This window comes from Coregonus lavaretus (genome assembly GCF_964263955.1).
Source record: "Coregonus lavaretus genome assembly, contig: HAP1_SCAFFOLD_720, whole genome shotgun sequence".
Classification (NCBI taxonomy): Eukaryota; Metazoa; Chordata; class Actinopteri; order Salmoniformes; family Salmonidae; genus Coregonus; species Coregonus lavaretus.
In genome coordinates, this window is record NW_028164941.1 from 85,506 (window position 1) to 112,811 (window position 27,306).

Below are 27,306 nucleotides of genomic sequence, written 5' to 3' on the forward strand. Positions count from 1 at the left end.
CTGGAGTTCATCTGTCTCTGGGGAAGTAGATTAAGGGGTCTCATTGCAGAAAATCCCAAAGTATTACCCCTTTAATCCTGGTTGATGTTTCAACAATCAGCTGCAAGTTATGAGCAGTCGGTAGTTCACACACCAAGTAGGCCTCTAGGAAGACAGACAGCTCTTAAAGTAGACGGCCCCCAGCTAGCAACAAGACAGTACTAGACAGATTAAGACAATTATACTTCTCACTCCTGGGGATAATCAGGAGTCCTCTAGCAACACATTGGACTCTAAGGAGTAACTGTAGGCTCCTTTAGTCCGGTATTGCTCTTTGTCTTAGTATGCTGTTGTAACCTGTAACAGTGTTGCTTCCGTTCCCTCTCCTCGCCCCTTACCTGGGCTTGAACCAGGGGACCCTCTGCACACATCGACAACAGTCACCCTCGAGGCACCGTTACCCGTCGCTCCACAAAAAGCCGCGGCCCTTGCAGAGCAAAGGGGAAACAACTACTTCCGAGGTCTCAGAGCGAGTGACGTCACCCCGATTTGAAACGCTACTAGTGCGCACCGCTAAGCTAGCTAGCCATTTCACACCGGGTTACACTGTGTAACTGGACACCCTGCTTCTGAAGAGGCTGTCTCTTTTCTCTCGGTTTGTGAACTCTGTATAGCTCCCCTGGCCAGTTCTACACCAGGATGTAATCTCTCTCTCTCCCCCCATCACCTATGATCTGAGTATTATCTTGTATTGACAGAATATGTCACCATCTCTGTCCGACACCCTCCTGAAAAAACTGGACTGTACACTAGTTAAAGGCTATTTCCCAAATAACATGGAGAGCAGCCTGCGGGTGATCTGGGGGTGAAGAGTTTATAAAAATAGGAAATTGAATAATATAATAGATAAAGATGTTGCCAATAACTTGCTGATAAGAACTTACTCTTATCAGCTCTTTGACTTTGGTAACCTTGCACCTAAGTTGTGTGAATGTTACTGTAAATCAACGTAGAACTCTAAAACAAACCACACATACACAATGTAAGAACACTAGTGTATTTCTTCACTCAAGACTAGCTACCAGTACTATAACTCCAGAGAAGCTAGACTTTTGGCACTCACCAGTGCTCCACTCCAAAGCGACCATTTTGGGTCTGTGTGTGCCTTCGAGAGAGGAAGTGGTTCTCTAGCAACTAGTTTCCTGCAGCCCCCCGAATTGCACACAGCCAGAGGAGGCGAGAGCGACCATTTTGGGTCTGTGTGTGCCTTCGAGAGAGGAAGTGGTTCTCTAGCAACTACTTTCCTGCAGCCCCCCCCCCGAATTGCACACAGCCAGAGGAGGCGAGAGCGACCATTTTGGGTCTGTGTGTGCCTTCGAGAGAGGAAGTGGTTCTCTAGCAACTAGTTTCCTGCAGCCCCCCCCCGAATTGCACACAGGCAGAGGAGGCGAGAGCGACCATTTTGGGTCTGTGTGTGCCTTCGAGAAGGAAGTGGTTCTCTAGCAACTAGTTTCCTGCAGCCCCCCGAATTGCACACAGCGAGAGGAGGCGAGAGCAAAAAAAAAAAAAAAGGTTAGCGAGTGAAGAAAATGGCGACCATACAGGACGAATGCCTCACCTCGTAAAAGCGGCAAATGCGTTGCATTTCTTTAGCCTTACAGCCCCGGGCTTTCATTTCCACTCTGTTGCACTTTACATTTTATGAGGTAAGGCTCTTTTTTTTTTAAGACGTTTTCCAGATTGGGGGAATCGTGCTTTTGGCCAGTATCGATGTGTTACGCAGCTCGCCGGGCCACCCGAGGAAAGCTTGTCGTAGTTGTTTGCCCGCTGTTGTTACCTAGCTAGCTTGTTAGCCATTGAGGCCCGCTTGTATTAACATGTTAGCTACATAGTCGTAGTTAGGCGGTAGTGTGTTTGCATGGGAATAAAATGGAGAAACCACTTGTTAGGCACCGTCACGGCAGAGTACGATTTGATAGTTAATATTACCGGCATGTGGATGACTCGGGTCTGAAAACTTTTGTTAGCTAACGTTAGCTAGGTAACTAAAATGTTGGCTACGCTGCTTGCAAGAGTCAAGCTTGCAAAGGGCTGCTGCAGAATTAAAAGGGCGTCAAATATTCGATGATTTTTTTTTCGTTAACTTAAGTTTCAATTAATACTGCCAACACCGATGTTGTTAAGAGTTCTGCTTAACTGTTTGATCGATTGCGATAAAGTTTAAGAGAATACGTTAGTTGGGACTAACTGCTAGTTAGCATAAATCCAACCAAGTTGTCGCTTGGTAACGCAGAATGTCCTCACTGTAGCCAAGGTTACGGGTTTAACAACAATTAACTTTAGTGTGCAACATTTTGTTATTTGTCCTTTTTGGTTGGTTGATAGCCAGCTAGCAAGCTATTATCCCGCTCCTCCAGACTGTATTTTTTCAGATAGCTAGCTAACAACCGGGATTTTATGCACAGGAGTAGCCTAGCTAGCTAGTAAATCGATTTGCTGCACTTATGTCAAACCAAGCAAGTGTTTCCTAAAGTAATACATGCGTTTTAAACATAGATGTTTGCTAGCTAAGCTAATGTTAGCTGTTGCGCCTTCGTGAATAAACACCTGAGCAAGAGCCAGCCAGTACAGTCAGTGGCCATGTTAAGCTGCTAATGGCCGATCAACACCAAACGTTAACCCTCTATTTTCCTTTCAGACTACTTTACTTCAGGGTGGAGGCTTAAACTCTAACGTTGGCTAGCAGACCGAGAAGGGTGCAACTGCAGCCAGCAATTAGGGGCGTTCCTGCATCTGCAGGAATCCCTCTTTATACTTCTATTGGTCAATTTTTTAAGCTATGACTCCAGTACATAGGCGGGAGGCAGGGACTCTCCGGTACAGTAGGTGGCGGTAATGCACCATAACCAGTGTTGCCAAACTCCTCAGTAAGGAAAGTAGCTATTGGCTGTCCTAAAAGTCGCTAAATGACGTCATCACCTAATTTGCATAATTGGCAATGTGCATGTAATTGTGTTGGACGCTGTATGAGAGAGGAGTAACGTCGTGGGAGAGACATAATAAAGTGAGTAAAAAGCTACGCGAGGTCTGGGCCGCCTGTGAGTGCTTTGGGACCGGGGGTGGGGCCCGCGGCAGCACCCGCTGCTCGTTGAGAAGAGTAAGAACGATACGTGCTTTCACGTCAGAGTCTCCAATAACACCAGAAAAAGTCGCTAGATTTGTCGCTAGTCGCTTTTTTTATTTTTGAAAATGTGTCGCTAGAGGGGTCTGAATACTCGCTAAATATAGTGACTAAGTCGCTAGGTTGGCTACACAGACCATAACATTGGATTCCAACTGCCGATAAACCCCACAGAAGAGGCGGGGGGCAATAACGGTAGCTAGCTATAGCTAGTAGTGACCTTCGCCCCCCCCGCCTGTCGGGCACTGTTTTCCCACAGTTCTGTTATCGAAGGTGAGGGCGGGAGCGAAGGACACTGTGCTAGCTTAGCCAGCTAGTCCTAAGGAGGACTCCGGTACACAGCAGGCGGGGAGCGACACTGTGCTAGCTAACTAGCTAGCTAGCGGGAGGCAGGGGCAACTGGTTGACAGTGTCCTTCGCTCCCACCCGTCAGGCACGGTTTTCTCCGGTACACAAGAGGCGGGGGGGCGACACTGTGCGTTAACTAGCAAGCTAGCACACGGTGTTGCGAGCTAGCTAGTTAGCACACTGTCGCCCCAGCCCCCCCGTCTGCTGGTCTAGCGGGAGGCAGGGACGACCGGTAGACAGTGCCCATGGCCCCATACTTGTCGGGTATGGTTTTCTAGCAAGCTTGCACACAGTGTTGCTAGCTAGTTAGCGCACGTTGTCGCTCCAGCCTCCCGCCTGCTGTACTAGTGGGCGGCGGGGCCAACCGGTAGACGGGTGTCCTTCGCCCCCTGCTTGTCAGGCACTGTTTTCACGCATTTCTGTTAATATATACACTACCGTTCAAAAGTTTGGGGTCACTTAGAAATCTCCTTGTTTTCCATGAAAACATACATGAAATGAGTTTGAATAGGAAATATAGCAAAATGCAAAGGAAATGTAGTCATTGACAAGGTTAGAAATAAAGATTTTTTTATAGAAATAATAATTGTGTCCATCAAACTTTGCTTTCGTCAAAGAATCCTCCATTTGCAGCAATTACAGCCTTGTAGACCTTTGGCATTCTAGTTGTCAATTTGTTGAGGTAATCTGAAGAGATTTCACCCCATGCTTCCTGAAGCACCTCCCACAAGTTGGATTGGCTTGATGGGCACTTCTTACGTACCATACGGTCAAGCTGCTCCCACAACAGCTCAATAGGGTTGAGATCCGGTGACTGTGCTGGCCACTCCATTATAGACAGAATACCAGCTGACTGCTTCTTCCCTAAATAGTTCTTGCATCGTTTGGAGCTGTGCTTTGAGTCATTGTCCTGTTGAAGGAGGAAATTGGCTCCAATCAAGCGCCGTCCACAGGGTATGGCATTGCTTTGCAAAATGAAGTGATAGCCTTCCTTCTTCAAGATCCCTTTTACCCTGTACAAATCTCCCACTTACCCACCACCAAAGCACCCCCAGACCATCACATTGCTTCCACAATGCTTGACAGATGACATCAAGCACTCCTCCAGCATATTTTCATTTGGTCTGCGTCTCACAAATGTTCTTCTTTATGATCCGAACACCTCAAACTTGGATTCGTCTGTCCATAGCACTTTTTTCCAATCTTCCTCTGTCCAATGTCTGTGTTCTTTTGCCCATCTTAATCTTTTCTTTTTATTGGCCAGTCTGAGATGAGGCTTTTTCTTTGTAACTCTGTCTAGAAGATCAGCATCCCGGAGTCGCCTCTTCACTGTTGACGTTGAGACTGGTGTTTTGCGGGTACTATTTAATGAAGCTGCCAGTTGAGGACTTGTGAGGCGTCTGTTTCTCAAACTAGACACACTAATGTACCTCTTGCTCAGTTGTGCACCGGGGCCTCCCACTCCTCTTTTCTATTCTGGTTAGAGTCAGTTTGCGCTGTTCTGTGAAGGGAGTAGTACACAGCGTTGTACGAGATCTTCAGTTTCTTGGCAATTTCTCGCATGGAATAGCCTTCATTTCTCAGAACAAGAATAGACTGACGAGTTTCAGAAGAAAGTTATTTGTTTCTGGCCATTTTGAGCCTGTAATCGAACCCACAATTGCTGATGCTCCAGATACTCAACTAGTCTCAAGAAGGCCAGTTTTATTGCTTCTTTAATCAGCACAACAGTTTTCAGCTGTGCTAACATAATTGCAAAAGGGGTTTCTAATGATCAATTAGCCTTTTTAAAATGATAAACTTGAATTAGCAAACACAACGTGCCATTGGAACACAGGACTGATGGTTGCTGATAATGGGCCTCTGTACGCCTATGTAGATATTCCATTAAAAATCAGCCGTTTCCAGCTACAATAGACATTTACAACATTAACAATGTCTACACTGTATTTCTGATCAATTTGATGTTATTTTAAATGGACCCAAAAAAATTGCTTTTCTTTCGAAAACAATGACATTTCTAAGTGACCCCAATCTTTTAAACGGTAGTGTAAATTTGGGGGCGTCAAATCTCTTGTTGTCAAATTTGACTGGGCCTGACCTGCACGCTTAACTGTCTGTGGCACAAGCCGTTAGTGCGCTGTACTAAATCTCTGAGCCCCAGTCAATTTGACACCCGAGAGATTTGCTGCCCCAACAAATATTACACGGAGCTCCTTTTAAACATCTCTATGGGGGCCAACATGTTCATTGGCTCTGCCTCATACTACGTCATGTACTAGGGGTAACATGGAGTAGGCAGGGCAGACCCGTTTTGGTCATTTCTGGTATATCATCAAAATATATCAATCGCAGCCAGGGCATATAATTTACTTTTGGGTCACTCTAAAATTACACCAGCAAAACACAAACAAACAAAAAAACAACAACAGATGAGCATGCTTTGGTAATGTTTCTAAAAACAATAAATGTATTACTATTAAGAAGTAATGTGATTATATTGTTTAATTTCATTTCTTTTTTAAAAATTTTTTGTGACCTGAGTCTTTTAACCAAAATATCACAGATGAGATGAAGGGCGGGGATGTTACCGCGGTAACGTGATGTTTGTACCTGTGAGATTTGAGAGTGTTGACCAACGGTAGCTCGTGAAACAAAACAACGTAAGTAGCCAAGAAACAACACAAGGATATAAACTCTCAATTCAGTTGACTTTCGTTTCAAGTAAATTAGACCTACTTGATTGTGCAGCGCTTCTAAAAATAAAATAAATAAATAAAATGAATATTTTCCCTCTGCTCTTTACGTGCTCCCAGCCCAGTGTTGCAGCGCCAGGTGGAATAGGCTGTTTAGGATTCGTAGTTATTTTGACTTTGTGCTGTTAAATACTTTTGAAAACAGCAACCGCAGCATTTTTTATTTTTTTTACTATAAATGTGATCATACTTGACTATTTGTATTCACAAATGCGAGCGAGTGAAATGCTGGCACAGTGGGAACCCCTGGCCACCTGCCGACGTGGCTGGTGAAATAGACATCTTAACTGCCAATGCCAAAATCTACCCCGCAGGTGGTGGGTGTTTAATTTTAGGCCCTGATTGCAGCATGTTTTGGACTCATTCACCAGTTCTTCCCCCTCCCCCCCGATTTAACTACAATACCATTTGAAATTCATGTTGAAAATGATGCTGTTGCTGCTTCCTGTTGACAAGACATTTTGATAAATAGCCCAGTGTCAAAACGTGTTTTAACGTGTCCAAATCAATAACCAATATGCAGAAACAGTTTGATGTATTGAACACATTAAAATATACTACCTACACATACAGTTGTAAATGACAACTTGTTCTCAACTGGCTTATCTGGTTAAATAAAGGTTAAATAAAAAAAAAATATATATTTATATATATATATATATATATATATATACCACAATGATAATCACATGACTTGTAAACCTTATAAACTGCATACGCACCAAAACCCTGTTGTTTCAGCTATTGGCATCAAATCACTGATATCGATTAGGGGGGGAAATCAGGTTGTACGCGCTGTTGAAACCAACGCAACAAAAAACATGGAAACTGTAGATATTTTTTTATATCACAGGTTAGAGAACAACCTGCAGAGAAGACAGTCAGCTACATTTTGGAGTGATGCATTTTGATTTGGGGGGGTGGGGGGGGTCGCCAAAACAGAAAGAGAAACGCGACACTTAATTGTCAACTCATATCACGTTGAAATCAATTGCGCGAGAGAGGGGGGAGAGAGAGAGAGGGGGGGGGGGGGGGAGATGAGGTTGCATGTGTCGTTAAACCAACACAGCTCAAAAACCAAACAGAATCTGAGAATAATGTGTATGAAAATGTATGCACTCACTAACTGTAAGTCGCTCTGGATAAGAGCGTCTGCTAAATGACTGAAATGTAAAATGTACATCACTGGTTAGAGGACACTTTTTTATTTTTTAAATTTTATTTTTTATAAAATACAAATTTAGGGGGTAGATCAGCTTTAATATTGCAGATAGATTGTAACTTCCATCAATGTAATTGTCTGCATCACTTCCAATCCCCCATATGTTTTTAGGTTAGGTTGTAAGTCGCTTTGGATAAAAGCGTCTGCTAAATGGCTTATTATTATTATTATTATTATTATTATTGTTAGAGGACACATTTGTAAAAGACCGCTAGCTTCATTTTTTAAGTGTTGTATTTTGATTCAAGCGGGTCGCCAACGCAGTAAGTGTAACGCAACACTTATTATTATTATTATTATTATTTTATTTTTTTATCACTTCCATCGATGTCACACTGAAATCAATAGAACAAGGAGGCAAACTTTTTGTGGGTGGTATGGGTGGTCCTCTGTAGCTCAATTGGTAGAGCACGGCGCTTGGAACGCCAGGGTAGTGGGTTCGATCCCCGGGAACCACCCATGCGTAAAAATGTATGCGCATATGACTGTAAGTCGCTTTGGATAAAAGCGTCTGCTAAATGGCTTATTATTATTATTATTATTATTATGGGTGTAGCGCTGTTTTAAACTAACACTATTCAAAGGCCACAGGGGAAACTTGGAATAACCTATACGTTGGTTGGTTAGATGAGAACTTGTAGAAGGCTAATATCTATATTTTGGAATGTCGGATGTTGATTTCGGGAGGCTGACATTAACATTAAAGATAACGGGCCACTTTTTTTTGTTAAGTTGAACGTATCATGACGCGGAGGACAGGATATCAACGTTGACAACGGTTGGCTGCTATCTAAGGGATAGTTTTGACTGTCAAATCCATTGTATTGTTGTGTGGCCAGCGACTTTTATACATTACATTTCTTAATTTTGTTTTACATTTGAGTCATTTAGCAGATGCTCTTATGCAGAGCGACTTACAGGAGCAATTAGGGTTAAGTGCCTTGCTCAAGGGCACATCGACAGATATATATATATATATATTTATTTATTTTTTTACCTGGCCAGCTCGGGGATCCGACCCAGCGACCTTTCGGTTACTGGCCCAACAGTGTTAACGGCTAGGCTACCTGCCGCCCCGAGAGCGACCGCCTCGATTTTTACCATTTTAATTAACTCCGCGTTCTAAGTCCTGTGCAACCCAGAGCGTGTGACAAAATCAACGGTACAAAACCAAAGATTTTAAGCAGTCAGTCTTATGTCACCGTGACGACTACATTTTTTATACTAACATCGCCAATCTGAGGTAAAAAGGATGTGTAATTTCACTCATTTTATGGGGAGAAAATGCAACCTTGTGGAAGATAGTAACACAAACTGTCCACATTAAAGCAAATTAGTGCAATATACAATTTGAATATGACAAAATAATTCAGCGTGCCAATTTAAGATGATAGTGTATGTTGCCCACAGTTGCAACAATGACATTTATTTCACCCTCATTTAACCCTGATCCAATTCAAGCAGGCGCTCTAGACTAAAAGCTCCGTGGCGTCTGTGGATGGACTAGAAGCTCCGTGGTGTCTGTGGATAGACTAGATGCTCCGTGGTGTCTGGATAGACTAGAAGCTCCGTGGTGTCTGTGGATGGACTAGAAGCTCCGTGGTGTCTGTGGATGGACTAGAAGCTCCGTGGTGTCTGTGGATGGACTAGAAGCTCTGTGGTGTCTGTGGATAGACTAGAAGCTCCGTGGTGTCTGGATAGACTAGAAGCTCCGTGGTGTCTGTGGATGGACTAGAAGCTCCGTGGTGTCTGTGGATGGACTAGAAGCTCCGTGGTGTCTGTGGATGGACTAGAAGCTCTGTAGTGTCTGTGGATGGACTAGAAGCTCCGTGGTGTCTGTGGATGGACTAGAAGCTCCGTGGCGTCTGTGGATGGACTAGAAGCTCTGTGGCGTCTGTGGATGGACTAGAAGCTCTGTGGTGTCTGTGGATGGACTAGAAGCTCCGTGGCGTCTGTGGATGGACTAGAAGCTCCGTGGTGTCTGTGGATGGACTAGGAGCTCTGTGGCGTCTGTGGATGGACTAGAAGCTCCGTGGTGTCTGTGGATGGACTAGAAGCTCCGTAGTGTCTGTGGATAGACTAGATGCTCCGTAGTGTCTGTGGATGGACTAGAAGCTCTGTGGCGTCTGTGGATGGACTAGAAGCTCCGTGGTGTCTGTGGATGGACTAGAAGCTCCGTGGTGTCTGTGGATGGACTAGAAGCTCCGTGGTGTCTGTGGATGGACTAGAAGCTCTGTAGTGTCTGTGGATGGACTAGAAGCTCCGTGGTGTCTGTGGATGGACTAGATGCTCCGTAGTGTCTGTGGATAGACTAGATGCTCCGTAGTGTCTGTGGATGGACTAGAAGCTCCGTGGCGTCTGTGGATGGACTAGAAGCTCCGTGGTGTCTGTGGATGGACTAGAAGCTCCGTGGTGTCTGTGGATGGACTAGAAGCTCTGTAGTGTCTGTGGATGGACTAGAAGCTCTGTAGTGGTTGACCTCCCTACATGTAGAATGAAGATCGAGTGATGGGGGGTTAACCAAATTCCAATTAAAAAATGGCCTAATTGAAAAACTTTTAGTGTATTTCCTGAATTTAATGGAATTATGGAATTAAAGTGGAATTGACCCCAATCCCGGTAGACAGATCCATAGCTAGATCCATATATTTATTTTTGAAATAAGAAACTCATTTCAAACTCTTAACGCCTAGTGGGCAATTCCATAGTAACTGAATTATGCTAAGACTCAGATTTTTCACTTTAAAATGTTATACCAAACAAAAACCATTGATTTTCAAAGTTTAACAAACCATACAACTCTATGCACAAGGACAATGTTTTTAACAAGCTCCTCTGAACGTTTTACAAAATCACATTTACAGGAAGAACTGTGCAGATACAAAGTTGGGTAGCGTAATAAAACTGAGATTTTACTGTAATTCTGTTACCAAACTTTGCATCTGCAGTTTTTACAGTAAATGTATTTTATTTTTTAACTATGTAAATTGTTCAAAGTAGTCGTTGTGCATAGAGTTGTATGGTTTGTTAAACGTTGATACGTGAACTGACCTGTCTTTGTTTTGACTGGAGAGTTTATTAGTGAGTTAGATACGTGAACTGACCTGTCTTTGTTTTGACTGGAGAGTTAATTAGTGAGCTAGGTACATGAACTGACCTGTCTTTGTTTTGACTGGAGAGTTTATTAGTGAGTTAGATACGTGAACTGACCTGTCTTTGTTTTGACTGGAGAGTTTATTAGTGAGTTAGATACGTGAACTGACCTGTCTTTGTTTTGACTGGAGAGTTAATTAGTGAGCTAGGTACATGAACTGACCTGTCTTTGTTTTGACTGGAGAGTTTATTAGTGAGTTAGATACGTGAACTGACCTGTCTTTGTTTTGACTGGAGAGTTTATTAGTGAGTTAGATCCATGAACTGACCTGTCTTTGTTTTGACTGGAGAGTTAATTAGTGAGTTAGATACATGAACTGACCTGTCTTTGTTTTGACTGGAGAGTTAATTAGTGAGCTAGATCCATGAACTGACCTGTCTTTATTTTGACTGGAGAGTTTATTAGTGAGTTAGATCCATGAACTGACCTGTCTTCGTTTTGACTGGAGAGTTAATTAGTGAGCTAGATCCATGAACTGACCTGTCTTTGTTTTGACTGGAGAGTTTATTAGTGAGTTAGATACGTGAACTGACCTGTCTTTGTTTTGACTGGAGAGTTTATTAGTGAGTTAGATACATGAACTGACCTGTCTTTGTTTTGACTGGAGAGTTTATTAGTGAGTTAGATACGTGAACTGACCTGTCTTTGTTTTGACTGGAGAGTTTATTAGTGAGCTAGGTACATGAACTGACCTGTCTTTGTTTTGACTGGAGAGTTTATTAGTGAGTTAGATCCATGAACTGACCTGTCTTTGTTTTGACTGGAGAGTTTATTAGTGAGCTAGATCCATGAACTGACCTGTCTTTGTTTTGACTGGAGAGTTTATTAGTGAGCTAGATCCATGAACTGACCTGTCTTTGTTTTGACTGGAGAGTTTATTAGTGAGTTAGATACATGAACTGACCTGTCTTTGTTTTGACTGGAGAGTTTATTAGTGAGTTAGATCCATGAACTGACCTGTCTTTGTTTTGACTGGAGAGTTTATTAGTGAGCTAGATCCATGAACTGACCTGTCTTTGTTTTGACTGGAGAGTTTATTAGTGAGCTAGATCCATGAACTGACCTGTCTTTGTTTTGACTGGAGAGTTTATTAGTGAGTTAGATCCATGAACTGACCTGTCTTTGTTTTGACTGGAGAGTTTATTAGTGAGTTAGATACATGAACTGACCTGTCTTTGTTTTGACTGGAGAGTTTATTAGTGAGCTAGATCCATGAACTGACCTGTCTTTGTTTGTTTCTCAGAGATCTGGAATTGGAAGCTGTTCAATACAACACAATACAAGCTGTTGCCACCAAAGAAACTAACTAAAGAGTCAGAACAGGTGAGTCCTGGATCTGAGTGAGTTTATAGATCCCTGGATCTGGTGTGTGTTTGTGTGTGCGTGCGCTGTGTGTGTGTGTGTGTGTGCGCCGTGTGTGTGTGTGTGTGCCTGCCTGCCTTTCTGGCCTTTTCCATTGTGTCCCTACTGTTGTGTGTGTGTGTGTATGTGTGTATACTGGAGGTAAAGCCTGGTGAAAGCAGCTGCTGCTTGTCTAAGCACATGCAGTTCCGTTGTAATGTAGCGTCCGAGCGGCCCTGCCCGACTGCTGAGTAAGCGCTGCTGTTTTAAAGGCTAAATGAAAGCCACTGTCACACTGTTGTTGTGGACGGCTGTTTGTGTAGCTCATTGTAGACATACAGTTCATGCAGAAACAAAAGACCTGTGGCCTCCTAGTCACCCCTGTTCCCAGCTCCTAGTCACCCCTGTTCCCAGCTCCTAGTCACCCCTGTTCCCAGCTCCTAGTCACCCCTGTTCCCAGCTCCTAGTCACCCCTGTTCCCAGCTCCTAGTCACCCCTGTTCCCAGCTCCTAGTCACCCCTGTTCCCAGCTCCTAGTCACCCCTGTTCCCAGCTCCTAGTCACCCCTGTTCCCAGCTCCTAGTCACCCCTGTTCCCAGCTCCTAGTCACCCCTGTTCCCAGCTCCTAGTCACCCCTGTTCCCAGCTCCTAGTCACCCCTGTTCCCAGCTCCTAGTCACCCCTGTTCCCAGCTCCTAGTCACCCCTGTTCCCAGCTCCTAGTCACCCCTGTTCCCAGCTCCTAGTCACCCCTGTTCCCAGCTCCTAGTCACCCCTGTTCCCAGCTCCTAGTCACCCCTGTTCCCAGCTCCTAGTCACCCCTGTTCCCAGCTCCTAGTCACCCCTGTTCCCAGCTCCTAGTCACCCCTGTTCCCATCTCCAGCTCCTAGTCACCCCTGTTCCCATCTCCAGCTCCTAGCCACCCCAGTTCCCATCTCCATCTCCTAGTCACCCCTGTTCCCATCCCCATCTCCTAGTCACCCCTGTTCCCATCTCCTAGTCACCCCTGTTCCCAGCTCCTAGCCACCCCTGTTCCCAGCTCCTAGCCACCCCTGTTCCCAGCTCCCAGCTCCTAGCCACCCCAGTTCCCAGCCCCAGATCCTACACCCAGCACCTCTGTGATGCTGATTGCCTTTAAATGAACAGATAATTGGATAACAGAAAAATATCGTTACAGGTGAGATGAATAACAGGGTTTGAATACCTTAGTTGAATGAGCTGAATAGAGCTATCTGATATCTGATAGAGGCCCTGTAGCATGTGCGTTACCATAGTCCTTCGGGCCCTGTAGTTCACCCACTGCGCTAATTATCAGGAGTCATTTTCCTGGACAGAGGAAGCAGCAGCCAGCCTCATGCTAATGAATGCTAACGTCATCACGGCTGTATGCTAATTAGCCACTCCACCGGACACTGGCTTTTGTTTGTTCTTGGTGTGAGTGTTCTGTATGCGTTCCCAACACCTTGGCAGAGAACGGGCCGTGTTAGCCTCCTGTGTAGCTGGCTCTCACTCCCAGGCAGCCATTTACTGTTCAATGCGTTAACGTGTTATTCCTGGTGTACGGTCACTCTGACCCCTGACCTCTGTAGACTTGAACTCCGGGGGGGGGGGGGGGGGGGGGTTAGGGACAGCCCAAGTGCATGCTGCAGCTAACAGTGTATTGAAGGAAGCTAATAGCCTGGGCCCAGTTCAGGGGCTAAATGTGGTTGAAGGAAGCTAATAGCCTGGGCCCAGTTCAGGGGCTAAATGTGGTTGAAGGAAGCTAATAGCCTGGGCCCCGTTCAGGGGCTAAATGTGGTTGAAGGAAGCTAATAGCCTGGGCCCCGTTCAGTAGTTAAATGTGGTTGAAGGAAGCTAATAGCCTGGGCCCTGTTCAGTAGTTAAATGTGGTTGAAGGAAGCTAATAGCCTGGGCCCAGTTCAGGGGCTAAATGTGGTTGAAGGAAGCTAATAGCCTGGGCCCAGTTCAGGGGCTAAATGTGGTTGAAGGAAGCTAATAGCCTGGGCCCAGTTCAGGGGCTAAATGTGGTTGAAGGAAGCTAATAGCCTGGGCCCAGTTCAGGGGCTAAATGTGGTTGAAGGAAGCTAATAGCCTGGGCCCCGTTCAGGGGCTAAATGTGGTTGAAGGAAGCTAATAGCCTGGGCCCCGTTCAGTAGTTAAATGTGGTTGAAGGAAGCTAATAGCCTGGGCCCAGTTCAGGGGCTAAATGTGGTTGAAGGAAGCTAATAGCCTGGGCCCAGTTCAGGGGCTAAATGTGGTTGAAGGAAGCTAATAGCTTGGGCCCCGTTCAGTAGTTAAATGTGGTTGAAGGAAGCTAATAGCCTGGGCCCCGTTCAGGGGCTAAATGTGGTTGAAGGAAGCTAATAGCCTGGGCCCCGTTCAGGGGCTAAATGTGGTTGAAGGAAGCTAATAGCCTGGGCCCAGTTCAGGGGCTAAATGTGGTTGAAGGAAGCTAATAGCCTGGGCCCCGTTCAGGGGCTAAATGTGGTTGAAGGAAGCTAATAGCCTGGGCCCCGTTCAGTAGTTAAATGTGGTTGAAGGAAGCTAATAGCCTGGGCCCCGTTCAGTAGTTAAATGTGGTTGAAGGAAGCTAATAGCCTGGGCCCAGTTCAGGGGCTAAATGTGGTTGAAGGAAGCTAATAGCCTGGGCCCAGTTCAGGGGCTAAATGTGGTTGAAGGAAGCTAATAGCCTGGGCCCCGTTCAGGGGCTAAATGTGGTTGAAGGAAGCTAATAGCCTGGGCCCCGTTCAGTAGTTAAATGTGGTTGAAGGAAGCTAATAGCCTGGGCCCCGTTCAGTAGTTAAATGTGGTTGAAGGAAGCTAATAGCCTGGGCCCAGTTCAGGGGCTAAATGTGGTTGAAGGAAGCTAATAGCCTGGGCCCAGTTCAGGGGCTAAATGTGGTTGAAGGAAGCTAATAGCCTGGGCCCCGTTCAGGGGCTAAATGTGGTTGAAGGAAGCTAATAGCCTGGGCCCCGTTCAGTAGTTAAATGTGGTTGAAGGAAGCTAATAGCCTGGGCCCCGTTCAGTAGTTAAATGTGGTTGAAGGAAGCTAATAGCCTGGGCCCAGTTCAGGGGCTAAATGTGGTTGAAGGAAGCTAATAGCCTGGGCCCAGTTCAGGGGCTAAATGTGGTTGAAGGAAGCTAATAGCCTGGGCCCAGTTCAGGGGCTAAATGTGGTTGAAGGAAGCTAATAGCCTGGGCCCAGTTCAGGGGCTAAATGTGGTTGAAGGAAGCTAATAGCTTGGGCCCCGTTCAGTAGTTAAATGTGGTTGAAGGAAGCTAATAGCCTGGGCCCCGTTCAGGGGCTAAATGTGGTTGAAGGAAGCTAATAGCCTGGGCCCCGTTCAGGGGCTAAATGTGGTTGAAGGAAGCTAATAGCTTGGGCCCCGTTCAGTAGTTAAATGTGGTTGAAGGAAGCTAATAGCCTGGGCCCCGTTCAGGGGCTAAATGTGGTTGAAGGAAGCTAATAGCCTGGGCCCCGTTCAGGGGCTAAATGTGGTTGAAGGAAGCTAATAGCCTGGGCCCAGTTCAGGGGCTAAATGTGGTTGAAGGAAGCTAATAGCCTGGGCCCCGTTCAGGGGCTAAATGTGGTTGAAGGAAGCTAATAGCCTGGGCCCCGTTCAGTAGTTAAATGTGGTTGAAGGAAGCTAATAGCCTGGGCCCCGTTCAGTAGTTAAATGTGGTTGAAGGAAGCTAATAGCCTGGGCCCAGTTCAGGGGCTAAATGTGGTTGAAGGAAGCTAATAGCCTGGGCCCAGTTCAGGGGCTAAATGTGGTTGAAGGAAGCTAATAGCCTGGGCCCCGTTCAGGGGCTAAATGTGGTTGAAGGAAGCTAATAGCCTGGGCCCCGTTCAGTAGTTAAATGTGGTTGAAGGAAGCTAATAGCCTGGGCCCCGTTCAGTAGTTAAATGTGGTTGAAGGAAGCTAATAGCCTGGGCCCAGTTCAGGGGCTAAATGTGGTTGAAGGAAGCTAATAGCCTGGGCCCAGTTCAGGGGCTAAATGTGGTTGAAGGAAGCTAATAGCCTGGGCCCAGTTCAGGGGCTAAATGTGGTTGAAGGAAGCTAATAGCCTGGGCCCAGTTCAGGGGCTAAATGTGGTTGAAGGAAGCTAATAGCCTGGGCCCCGTTCAGGGGCTAAATGTGGTTGAAGGAAGCTAATAGCCTGGGCCCCGTTCAGTAGTTAAATGTGGTTGAAGGAAGCTAATAGCCTGGGCCCAGTTCAGGGGCTAAATGTGGTTGAAGGAAGCTAATAGCCTGGGCCCAGTTCAGGGGCTAAATGTGGTTGAAGGAAGCTAATAGCTTGGGCCCCGTTCAGTAGTTAAATGTGGTTGAAGGAAGCTAATAGCCTGGGCCCCGTTCAGGGGCTAAATGTGGTTGAAGGAAGCTAATAGCCTGGGCCCCGTTCAGGGGCTAAATGTGGTTGAAGGAAGCTAATAGCCTGGGCCCCGTTCAGTAGTTAAATGTGGTTGAAGGAAGCTAATAGCCTGGGCCCCGTTCAGTAGTTAAATGTGGTTGAAGGAAGCTAATAGCCTGGGCCCCGTTCAGTAGTTAAATGTGGTTGAAGGAAGCTAATAGCCTGGGCCCAGTTCAGGGGCTAAATGTGGTTGAAGAAAGCTAATAGCCTGGGCCCCGTTCAGTAGTTAAATGTGGTTGAAGGAAGCTAATAGCCTGGGCCCCGTTCAGGGGATAAATGTGGTTGAACTTTGCAGATAGAAATGCAAAGAATAGAGCCGACCATGAGTCCTTGGTCTACATGTCAGAGAGGCATGTTTGTTCTACATAACATATTTCTATCTGAACGTTCGAAAATGTTGCATTCTACTGAACGCACCCCTGGTATCAAGGCCTGGTCCTCTCCTCTCTCTCAGCTGTCCTGTAGTGGTTTGGTTCCTTTCACCACTAGTGCTCTGGTCTTATCCCCTCAGCGGTGGCAGGCCCTGCTGTTCTGTTCTGACGGGGAGGGAGGGAGGGAGGCCCTGCTGTTCTGACGGGGAGGGAGGGAGGCCCTGCTGTTCTGTTCTGACGGGGAGGGAGGGAGGCCCTGCTGTTCTGTTCTGACGGGGAGGGAGGGAGGGAGGCCCTGCTGTTCTGTTCTGACGGGGAGGGAGGGAGGCCCTGCTGTTCTGTTCTGACAGGGAGGGTGGCAGGCCCTGCTGTTCTGTTCTGACGGGGAGGGAGGGAGGCCCTGCTGTTCTGTTCTGACGGGGAGGGAGGGAGGCCCTGCTGTTCTGTTCTGACGGGGAGGGAGGGAGGCCCTGCTGTTCTGTTCTGACGGGGAGGGAGGGAGGCCCTGCTGTTCTGTTCTGACGGGGAGGGAGGGAGGCCCTGCTGTTCTGTTCTGACGGGGAGGGAGGGAGGCCCTGCTGTTCTGTTCTGACGGGGAGGGAGGGAGGCCCTGCTGTTCTGTTCTGACGGGGAGGGAGGGAGGCCCTGCTGTTCTGTTCTGACGGGGAGGGAGGGAGGCCCTGCTGTTCTGTTCTGACGGGGAGGGAGGGAGGCCCTGCTGTTCTGTTCTGACGGGGAGGGAGGGAGGGAGGCCCTGCTGTTCTGTTCTGACGGGGAGGGAGGGAGGCCCTGCTGTTCTGTTCTGACAGGGAGGGTGGCAGGCCCTGCTGTTCTGTTCTGACGGGGAGGGAGGGAGGCCCTGCTGTTCTGTTCTGACGGGGAGGGAGGGAGGCCCTGCTGTTCTGTTTTGTTCTGTGTACTGGCTACGGCGTCTCAAAATGGACAAACTGTACTATTGCCGTTTTTTATTCTTGTTTTTCAAGAGAATGTATTTTTAAGCGAGTATACGAGCACGGTCGTTGGGCTATGCGCCAGTCGAACTGAAGCATGCTGATGCCATTTAGACAGCTGTCTGCAGGAGCACTTCAGGGCTGGAGAGGAGGGCAGGGTGGAGGGTGGACTAGACTCACTCACTCTCTCCCTCTGCTGGAGGGCGACAGGCAGACACTGGACCACTGGCCACAGTGAGAGTTGATGGAACATCTTTTCTCAGAATACAGTCCCAGTTCTTAAAGGGATACCTGGGGGATTCCGTCAGTGAGGATCTTTATCTACTTCCCCAGAGTCAGATTAACTTTTTTTTATGTCTCTGTGTCCAGTATGAAGTAAGTTGGAGGTAGTTTTGTGAGCCGACGCTAACTAATGTTAGCGCAACGACTGGAAGTCTATGGGTAACGTTTGATGCAAAAAATTCTAGCAAAATGTATTGCGCATAGAATTAAAAAGGTATTGTCGGATATTATTCATTCTAATCAGACAGGTTTTTTACATGGACGATACATTGGAGATAATATAAGGCAAGTATTGGAAACAATAGAACACTATGGGAAACCAGGCCTGCTATTCATAGCAGACTTCGAAAAGGCATTTGATAAAGTTCGACTGGGGTGTATATATAAATGCCTGGAGCATTTCAATTTTGGAGAATCTCTTATAAAATAGGTCAAAATCATGTATAGTAACCATAGGTGTAAAATAGTAAATAATGGCTATTTCTCAGAAAGTTTTAAACTGTCAAGAGGAGTGAAACAAGGTTGTCCACTATCGGCATATCTATTTATTGTGGCCATCGAGATGTTAGCTATTAAAATCAGATCCAACAATAATATCAAGGGATTAGAAATCCAGGGCTTAAAAACAAAGGTGTCATTGTACGCTGATGATTCATGTTTTCTTTTAAATCCACAACTAGAATCCCTCCACAGCCTCATAGAGGATCTAGATACATTTTCTAACCTCTCTGGATTACAACCAAATTATGACAAATGTACTATATTACATATTGGATCACTAAAAAATAAAAATTTTACATTACCATGTAGTTTACCAATAAAATGGTCTGATGGTGATGTGGATACATTTTAATAGAAAGTTAGCAAAAATAGATAAGATCTTGCTACCATGGAAAGGTAAATACCTGTCAATTTGTGGAAAGATCACCCTGATTAACTCTTTAGTATTATCCCAGTTTACCTATTTGCTTATGGTCTTGCCTACGCCTAGCGAACAGTTTTTAAAAAAATTATATGAGAGAAAAAATATTTAATTTGGAACGACAAACCAGACAAAATTTAAACGGGCATATTTATATAATGATGAATTCCAGGAGGATTCTCCATAGTTTAAATCTCCAGTTTGGGAACATTTTGGCTTCGCAGTAGATCACGACGACGATGGGACAGAGAGTTGTGGGTAACGCGTTAGTGTGTCGCCACGCTCAACTAGAATAGGCTACGTAGCTGCCGACACATTTACACTGACATCACCCCAGGATACTGGAGCAAGACGGAACTACAGAGAGGCAACACAACGTCGTCTCCACAGCTGGTTCTGACCGGGCCAGAGAGGCAACACAACGTCGTCTCCACAGCTGGTTCTGACCGGGCCAGAGAGGCAACACAACGTCGTCTCCACAGCTGGTTCTGACCGGGCCAGAGAGGCAACACAACGTCGTCTCCACAGCTGGTTCTGACCGGGCCAGAGAGGCAACACAACGTCGTCTCCACAGCTGGTTCTGACCGGGCCAGAGAGGCAACCCAACGTCGTCTCCACAGCTGGTTCTGACCGGGCCAGAGAGGCAACACAACATCGTCTCCACAGCTGGTTCTGACCGGGCCAGAGAGAGGCAACACAACGTCGTCTCCACAGCTGGTTCTGACCGGGCCAGAGAGGCAACACAACATCGTCTACACAGCTGGTTCTGACCGGGCCAGAGAGAGGCAACACAACATCGTCTACACAGCTGGTTCTGACCGGGCCAGAGAGAGGCAACACAACGTCGTCTCCACAGCTGGTTCTGACCGGGCCAGAGAGGCAACACAACATCGTCTCCACAGCTGGTTCTGACCGGGCCAGAGAGAGGCAACACAACATCGTCTCCACAGCTGGTTCTGACCGGGCCAGAGAGGCAACACAACGTCGTCTCCACAGCTGATTCTGACCGGGCCAGAGAGGCAACACAACGTCGTCTCCACAGCTGGTTCTGACCGGGCCAGAGAGGCAACACCACGTCGTCTCCACAGCTGGTTCTGACCGGGCCAGAGAGGCAACACAACGTCGTCTCCACAGCTGGTTCTGACCGGGCCAGAGAGGCAACACAACATCGTCTCCACAGCTGGTTCTGACCGGGCCAGAGAGGCAACACAACGTCGTCTCCACAGCTGATTCTGACCGGGCCAGAGAGGCAACACAACGTCGTCTCCACAGCTGGTTCTGACCGGGCCAGAGAGGCAACACCACGTCGTCTCCACAGCTGGTTCTGACCGGGCCAGAGAGGCAACACAACGTCGTCTCCACAGCTGGTTCTGACCGGGCCAGAGAGGCAACACCACGTCGTCTCCACAGCTGGTTCTGACCGGGCCAGAGAGGCAACACAACATCGTCTCCACAGCTGGTTCTGACCGGGCCAGAGAGGCAACACAACGTCGTCTCCACAGCTGGTTCTGACCGGGCCAGAGAGGCAACACCACGTCGTCTCCACAGCTGGTTCTGACCGGGCCAGAGAGGCAACACAACATCGTCTCCACAGCTGGTTCTGACCGGGCCAAAGAGACAACACAACATCGTCTCCACAGCTGGTTCTGACCGGGCCAGAGAGAGGCAACACAACATCGTCTCCACAGCTGGTTCTGACCGGGCCAGAGAGGCAACACAACATCGTCTCCACAGCTGATTCTGACCGGGCCAGAGAGACAACACAATGTCGTCTCCACAGCTGGTTCTGACCGGGCCAAAGAGACAACACAACATCGTCTCCACAGCTGGTTCTGACCGGGCCAAAGAGACAACACAACATCGTCTCCACAGCTGGTTCTGACCGGGCCAGAGAGGCAACACAACATCGTCTCCACAGCTGGTTCTGACCGGGCCAGAGAGAGGCAACACAACATCGTCTCCACAGCTGGTTCTGACCGGGCCAGAGAGACAACACAATGTCGTCTCCACAGCTGGTTCTGACCGGGCCAAAGAGACAACACAACATCGTCTCCACAGCTGGTTCTGACCGGGCCAAAGAGACAACACAACATCGTCTCCACAGCTGGTTCTGACCGGGCCAGAGAGGCAACACAACATCGTCTCCACAGCTGGTTCTGACCGGGCCAAAGAGACAACACAACATCGTCTCCACAGCTGATTCTGACCGGGCCAGAGAGGCAACACAACATCGTCTCCCCTCTGCATTCAAGCAGCCCCTTCACAGCTGATTCTGACCGGGCCCAAATCAATTCCAACAGTGATAGGAATAGCTATGTTTCTATGTTTTTACAGTCTTTGGTTTATAGCCGTGGAGGGACAGGGGGGTTTCAGCACCTCGTCAAAGTGCTTGAGCCACGTTACAAACTTCCCTCTCACAACCCATTTCAGCTAACAGGTAGCACCCGCTCTATACAAGCAAACCAAAGCACAATATTTCAAACGAATTGGCCCCCAAACGTACCCAGTGCTGCACTTAACTTAACAGTGTCAGCCGTCACATTACCCCCCCCCCCCAGAAGGGAAGATGTACCGCGCTATAGATGCGCCCCCTTTTACGAGAGTCACAAGTGCGCGCGTCTGGCACTGAAGGAGGCTGTGTCGTGCTGCATTCATCACCAAGATGGAAGTGGGAATTTACCACACGTGACACGTGAAAAATCCACTTTGAACGGCTCTCCAACTGGTGATTTACTAGTGGGAAACTAGTCTTATCATCCTGAGCACCCACTTCTCCCACATGGTGACCTCTGACCTCCCCCTACTAAGGAAATGACCTCTATAACAGCATTTTTGGCAGTTAAATGCAACAACAAATTGTTTTTTATTTTTATTTGTTCACAAGCATGTTAGCTATACTTTTAGTTTATGGTTGACGCAAATTTTGTTGACCGTTAGCCAATCGGCCCCTATGAGTTCAAATCACATGAATGCATCCAACTTGGTATTTATGACTTCATAACTGGTAAATTCCCACCTCCCACATGGTTACAAACACAGCATCAGAGTGGAAACTTGAAGCCCAACAGAACAATCCTGTCACAACAGACAATGCCAGAAACATTGTGAATGCCATTTTAATTTCCCCGCATGTACCGAAACTGAACCGCGATCCCCCCCCCCAAAACCGCTTTATGTACTGAACCATGGATTTGGTCAACTGTTACACCCTTAGATGGTTGCTTTGAAATGAACTGTTTACACCCCTTTTTATAAAACAGCAGTAAAACAAGAAGCACATGAAATCAAGCCGTTATGACCCCATGGTCCACGTAGCAGCCGTTATGACCCTATGGTCCACGTAGCAGCCGTTATGACCCCATGTAGCAGCCGTTATGACCCCATGTAGCAGCCGTTATGACCCCATGGTCCACGTAGCAGCCGTTATGACCCCATGTAGCAGCCGTTATGACCCCATGTAGCAGCCGTTATGACCCCATGTAGCAGCCGTTATGACCCCATGGTCCATGTAGCAGCCGTTATGACCCCATGGTCCACGTAGCAGCCGTTATGACATGTGGTGGATTTTAGTCAAAAGTAGTAGTGGATTTTCTAGGGAACATGGTGCCATGGTGCCAACCTAGTCCTGAGCCGTGGGGGAGGGGAGTTGGGTAGTGGAGCTGATTTGGTGACAGACTGAACCTTTTTCTGTTCCCTTGGTGACCCTGAGGTCAACAGACTGAGTTCCCACGCTCCTCCTGCCCCTCCGGAAAGACCTCATCCTCTCCTCACCCTCAGACAGAAGCACCAACTCTACCCTCCATAGGCACAGACGGGGTTAGACTAAAAAAACTATAAAACGTTTTTGGGGGGGGGGGGGGGAACCTTCTGGAAATGTGCCAACTATTCCAAAAATGTGTCTTGTCGCATAAAGTTGTGCATAATATCCAGACTGATTAATCATTGGCTGAAATAAGGATCCAGTCCACAACCTAGTATCAGAGCCTGTCCAAAAGTAGCAATGCACTACATAGGGAATAGGGTGCACTACATAGGGAATAGGGTGCACTACATAGGGAATAGGGTGCACTACATAGGGAATAGGGTGCACTACATAGGGAATAGGGTGCACTACAATAGGGAATAGGGTGCACTACATAGGGAATAGGGTGCACTACATAGGGAATAGGGTACACTACATAGGGAATAGGGTGCAATACATAGGGAATAGGGTGCAATACATAGGGAATAGGGTGCACTACATAGGGAATAGGGTGCACTACATAGGGAATAGGGTGCACTACATAGGGAATAGGGTGCAATACATAGGGAATAGGGTGCCCTACATAGGGAATAGGGTGCACTACATAGGGAATAGGGTGCACTACATAGGGAATAGGGTACACTACATAGGGAATAGGGTGCACTACATAGGGAATAGGGTACACTACATAGGAAATAAAAGAACGTTATTAACCGGTTCCCATGCTTTTAAAATAACAGTTCGGTTCCGGAACAGTTTGGATCACTTTCGTTCCCGATTCCCTTTCTGTTCCTTGAATTTTGTATTTCTTTTTTTGGTTCTGTTTCCTGAACCGGTTCCAACCCCTGCCCCATCAGTGATGCAGGAACAGCTTGTTCTGATGAGCACGGTTCAGACTGGTCCGGGCCCGTGTGTTAGTGAGAGTGAGTTTGGGCCAGTTAGTGAGAGGGGGTGGGTGTGAGTGTCTATAGAGTAGTAATGCAGTGCTGGAATCCCATAAAGAGATTAGCAGGCAGCAGCAGTTCTCTCCTGGCTCGGGGTTAATTGGTCCTCTATTGATGCATTATGGCCAGCAACTCCAATACAGGCCTGGTGGTAACATGGTGCCCATCACTGCCCAGTGTTCATGTGTTAATTGGGTTTGATTCCCGCTGGTGCCACCGATACGAAAATGATCCACGCACTACTGTAATTTGCAAGGGATAAAAGAGTCTGTGTTACCCTCCTGTTACCCACCCATCACTGGACCACAGGGCTGAATCTAACCCTGTTACCCACCTGGACCACAGGACCAGAAACACGTTCCGGTCCTGGTCGGGAGCCCCAGAGGCAGGACCCAGTAGTCGGAGCTTGGCTTCCCCAGAAACACGTTCCGGTCCTGGTCGGGAGTCCCAGAGGCAGGACCCAGTAGTCGGGAGTCCCAGAGGCAGGACCCAGTAGTCGGAGCTTGGCTTCCCCAGAAACACGTTCCGGTCCTGGTCGGGAGTCCCAGAGGCAGGACCCAGTAGTCGGGAGTCCCAGAGGCAGGACCCAGTAGTCGGAGCTTGGCTTCCCCAGAAACACAAGGCCCTTGTGTGGTATATAGACTAACGTCTCCCCCTCCCCACTCTGCCTCTACAGGCAAACAGCCCGTAGAAGAAAGAACAGTGGATGGAAGAGCGAGAGAGAGAGTGAAGAGGAAGGAGGATAAGGTAAGAACCTTCGATATTTGACATCGTACACCATTTAGTCATTACATTTACATTTTTAGTCATTTAGCAGACGCTCTTATCCAGAGCGACATACAGGAGCGATTACGGTTAAGTGCCTTGCTCAAGGGCACATCGACAGATTTTTCAACCTAGTCGGCTGGGGGATTAGAACCAGCGACCTTTCGGTTACTGGCACAACGCTCTTAACCACTAAGCTACCTGCCGCCCTATATCAACAGTCATCAACATCAACAGAATTCTAATCTACCAAGACTGACGCTAATGGCTGTCCTCTGTTTGAACCCTCCCCCTTTTTGGCCTTGAAGAGCCAATGGATGAAACCTCGGCCACGGTTAGATGTTGTGCTGTTGTGGACTGAACCATTAGAAGTGGTTAGAGAGATTTAAACCCTGCAGCGTGATGTAGAAACATGTCTTACACAACAACAACACAACGCTGCTATTATCTGGAGGTTTCCATGGTAAAACAACATGGTCTCCCGCTCAGCCCGGTAGCCTGGTCTCCAGCTCAGCCCGGTAGCCTGGTCTCAGCCCGGTATCCTGGTCTCCAGCTCAGCCCGGTAGCCTGGTCTCCAGCTCAGCCCGGTAGCCTGGTCTCCAGCTCAGCCCGGTAGCCTGGTCTCCAGCTCAGCCCGGTAGCCTGGTCTCCAGCTCAGCCCGGTAGCCTGGTCTCCAGCTCAGCCCGGTAGCCTGGTCTCCCGCTCAGCCCGGTAGCCTGGTCTCAGCCCGGTAGCCTGGTCTCCAGCTCAGCCCGGTAGCCTGGTCTCAGCCCGGTAGCCTGGTCTCCAGCTCAGCCCGGTAGCCTGGTCTCCAGCTCAGCCCGGTAGCCTGGTCTCAGCCCGGTAGCCTGGTCTCAGCCCGGTAGCCTGGTCTCCAGCTCGGCCCGGGCCGGTAGCCTGGTCTCAGCCCAGTAGCCTCGGCCCAGCGTCAGCTCAGTGTATTACCCTACATGGTTTTCTGAGACAACATGGTGGGCTGCGTTGTCAACACAACGCTAAGGGACAATCTCACTTTCATTTCCCTTCATTCTCTTTGCGTCCTCTCGACCCCCGGCCTCAAAACCCATCGGCTGAGAAGATCAGAGGGGAGGAACATCTAACCTTCTCGTTCAATAGGTGGTGAGGAGAGAGGACGCGAGTAATCAAGGAAATGCAATTGAGAAGAATTAGAATGGTACGTTTAGGCCTACTTCCTTAATTGACGAAATGGAACAGAATTGACCCCAACTCTGGTGGGGGGGGGGAACCACTGGAGCGGGGCAGTGTGCCCAGACCAGGCCACTGGGGTTGTTTTTACTGGTTGGAGTGATACAGTTGATAGTCAGGCTGGGTTTGAGTCAGGAGTGGGCCTCAGTAGCAGGGTTAACTTATCTCCTGCCCTAGACAGCTACTAGCTAGTTACATGTTGTTAGCCTAGCTGTTCTGCAGGGTGGCTACTAGCTAGTTACATGTTGTTAGCCTAGCTGTTCTGCAGGGTAGCTACTAGCTGGTTACATGTTGTTAGCCTAGCTGTTCTGCAGGGTGGCTACTAGCTGGTTACATGTTGTTAGCCTAGCTGTTCTGCAGGGTGGCTACTAGCTAGTTACATGTTGTTAGCCTAGCTGTTCTGCAGGGTGGCTACTAGCTAGTTACATGTTGTTAGCCTAGCTGTTCTGCAGGTGCGGCTACTAGCTAGTTACATGTTGTTAGCCTAGCTGTTCTGCAGGGTAGCTACTAGCTGGTTACATGTTGTTAGCCTAGCTGTTCTGCAGGGTGGCTACTAGCTGGTTACATGTTGTTAGCCTAGCTGTTCTGCAGGGTGGCTACTAGCTAGTTACATGTTGTTAGCCTAGCTGTTCTGCAGGGTGGCTACTAGCTAGCTACATGTTGTTAGCCTAGCTGTTCTGCAGGTGCGGCTACTAGCTGGTTACATGTTGTTAGCCTAGCTGTTCTGCAGATGCGGCTACTAGCTAGTTACATGTTGTTAGCCTAGCTGTTCTGCAGGGTGGCTACTAGCTAGTTACATGTTGTTAGCCTAGCTGTTCTGCAGGTGCGGCTACTAGCCAGTTACATGTTGTTAGCCTAGCTGTTCTGCAGGGTGGCTACTAGCTGGTTACATGTTGTTAGCCTAGCTGTTCTGCAGGGTGTCTACTAGCTAGTTACATGTTGTTAGCCTAGCTGTTCTGCAGGTGTTGTTAGCCTAGCTGTTCTGCAGGGTGGCTACTAGCTAGTTACATGTTGTTAGCCTAGCTGTTCTGCAGGTGCGGCTACTAGCCAGTTACATGTTGTTAGCCTAGCTGTTCTGCAGGGTAGCTATGTGTTATTATGTAGCGTAGCCGCTACATGTCTCAGCAGTCCTTCCTATAAGTGTTAATTCCTCCTCTGGCATCATTGAGTCCTGTTACACCACACCCTCCTCAGGTACTGTCTCTGTGATACATACGCTGAGTGGACAAATCATTAAGAACCCCTGCTCTTTCCATGACATAGACTGACCAGGTGAATCCAGGTAAAAGCTATGATCCCTTATTGATGTCACTTGTTAAATCCACTTCAATCAGTGTAGATGAAGGGGTGAAGACAGGTTAAAGAAGGATTTTTCAGCCTTGAGACAATTGAGACATGGATTGTGTATGTGTGCCATTCAGAGGGTGAATGGGCAAGACAAAAGATTGAAGTGCCTTTGAACGGGGTATGGTAGTAGGTGCCAGACGCACCGGTTTGTGCCAAGAACTGCAACGCTGCTGGGTTTTTCACGCTCAACGGTTTCCCCTGTGTATCAAGAATGGTCCACATCCAGCAACTTGACACAACTGTTGGAAGCATTGGAGTCAACATGGGCCAGCATCCCTGTGGAAGGCTTTTGACTCTAGTAGAGTTCATGCCCCGACGAATTGAGGCTGTTATAAGGTCAAAAGTGGGGGGGGGGGGGAGTGCAACTCAATATTAGGAAGGTGC

General features: G+C 47.7%; 1 long non-coding RNA gene across 1 annotated transcript; it reads left to right on the forward strand.

Annotated features, from left to right (window-relative positions):
* The first annotated feature begins 1,575 nt into the window (after window positions 1-1,575).
* Window positions 1,576-24,350, forward strand: LOC311116437. The gene is made up of 3 exons (XR_014611414.1): window positions 1,576-1,685; window positions 11,884-11,963; window positions 24,280-24,350. It is a non-coding gene; the product is annotated as an uncharacterized lncRNA (long non-coding RNA).
* Window positions 24,351-27,306: the final 2,956 nt, after the last annotated feature.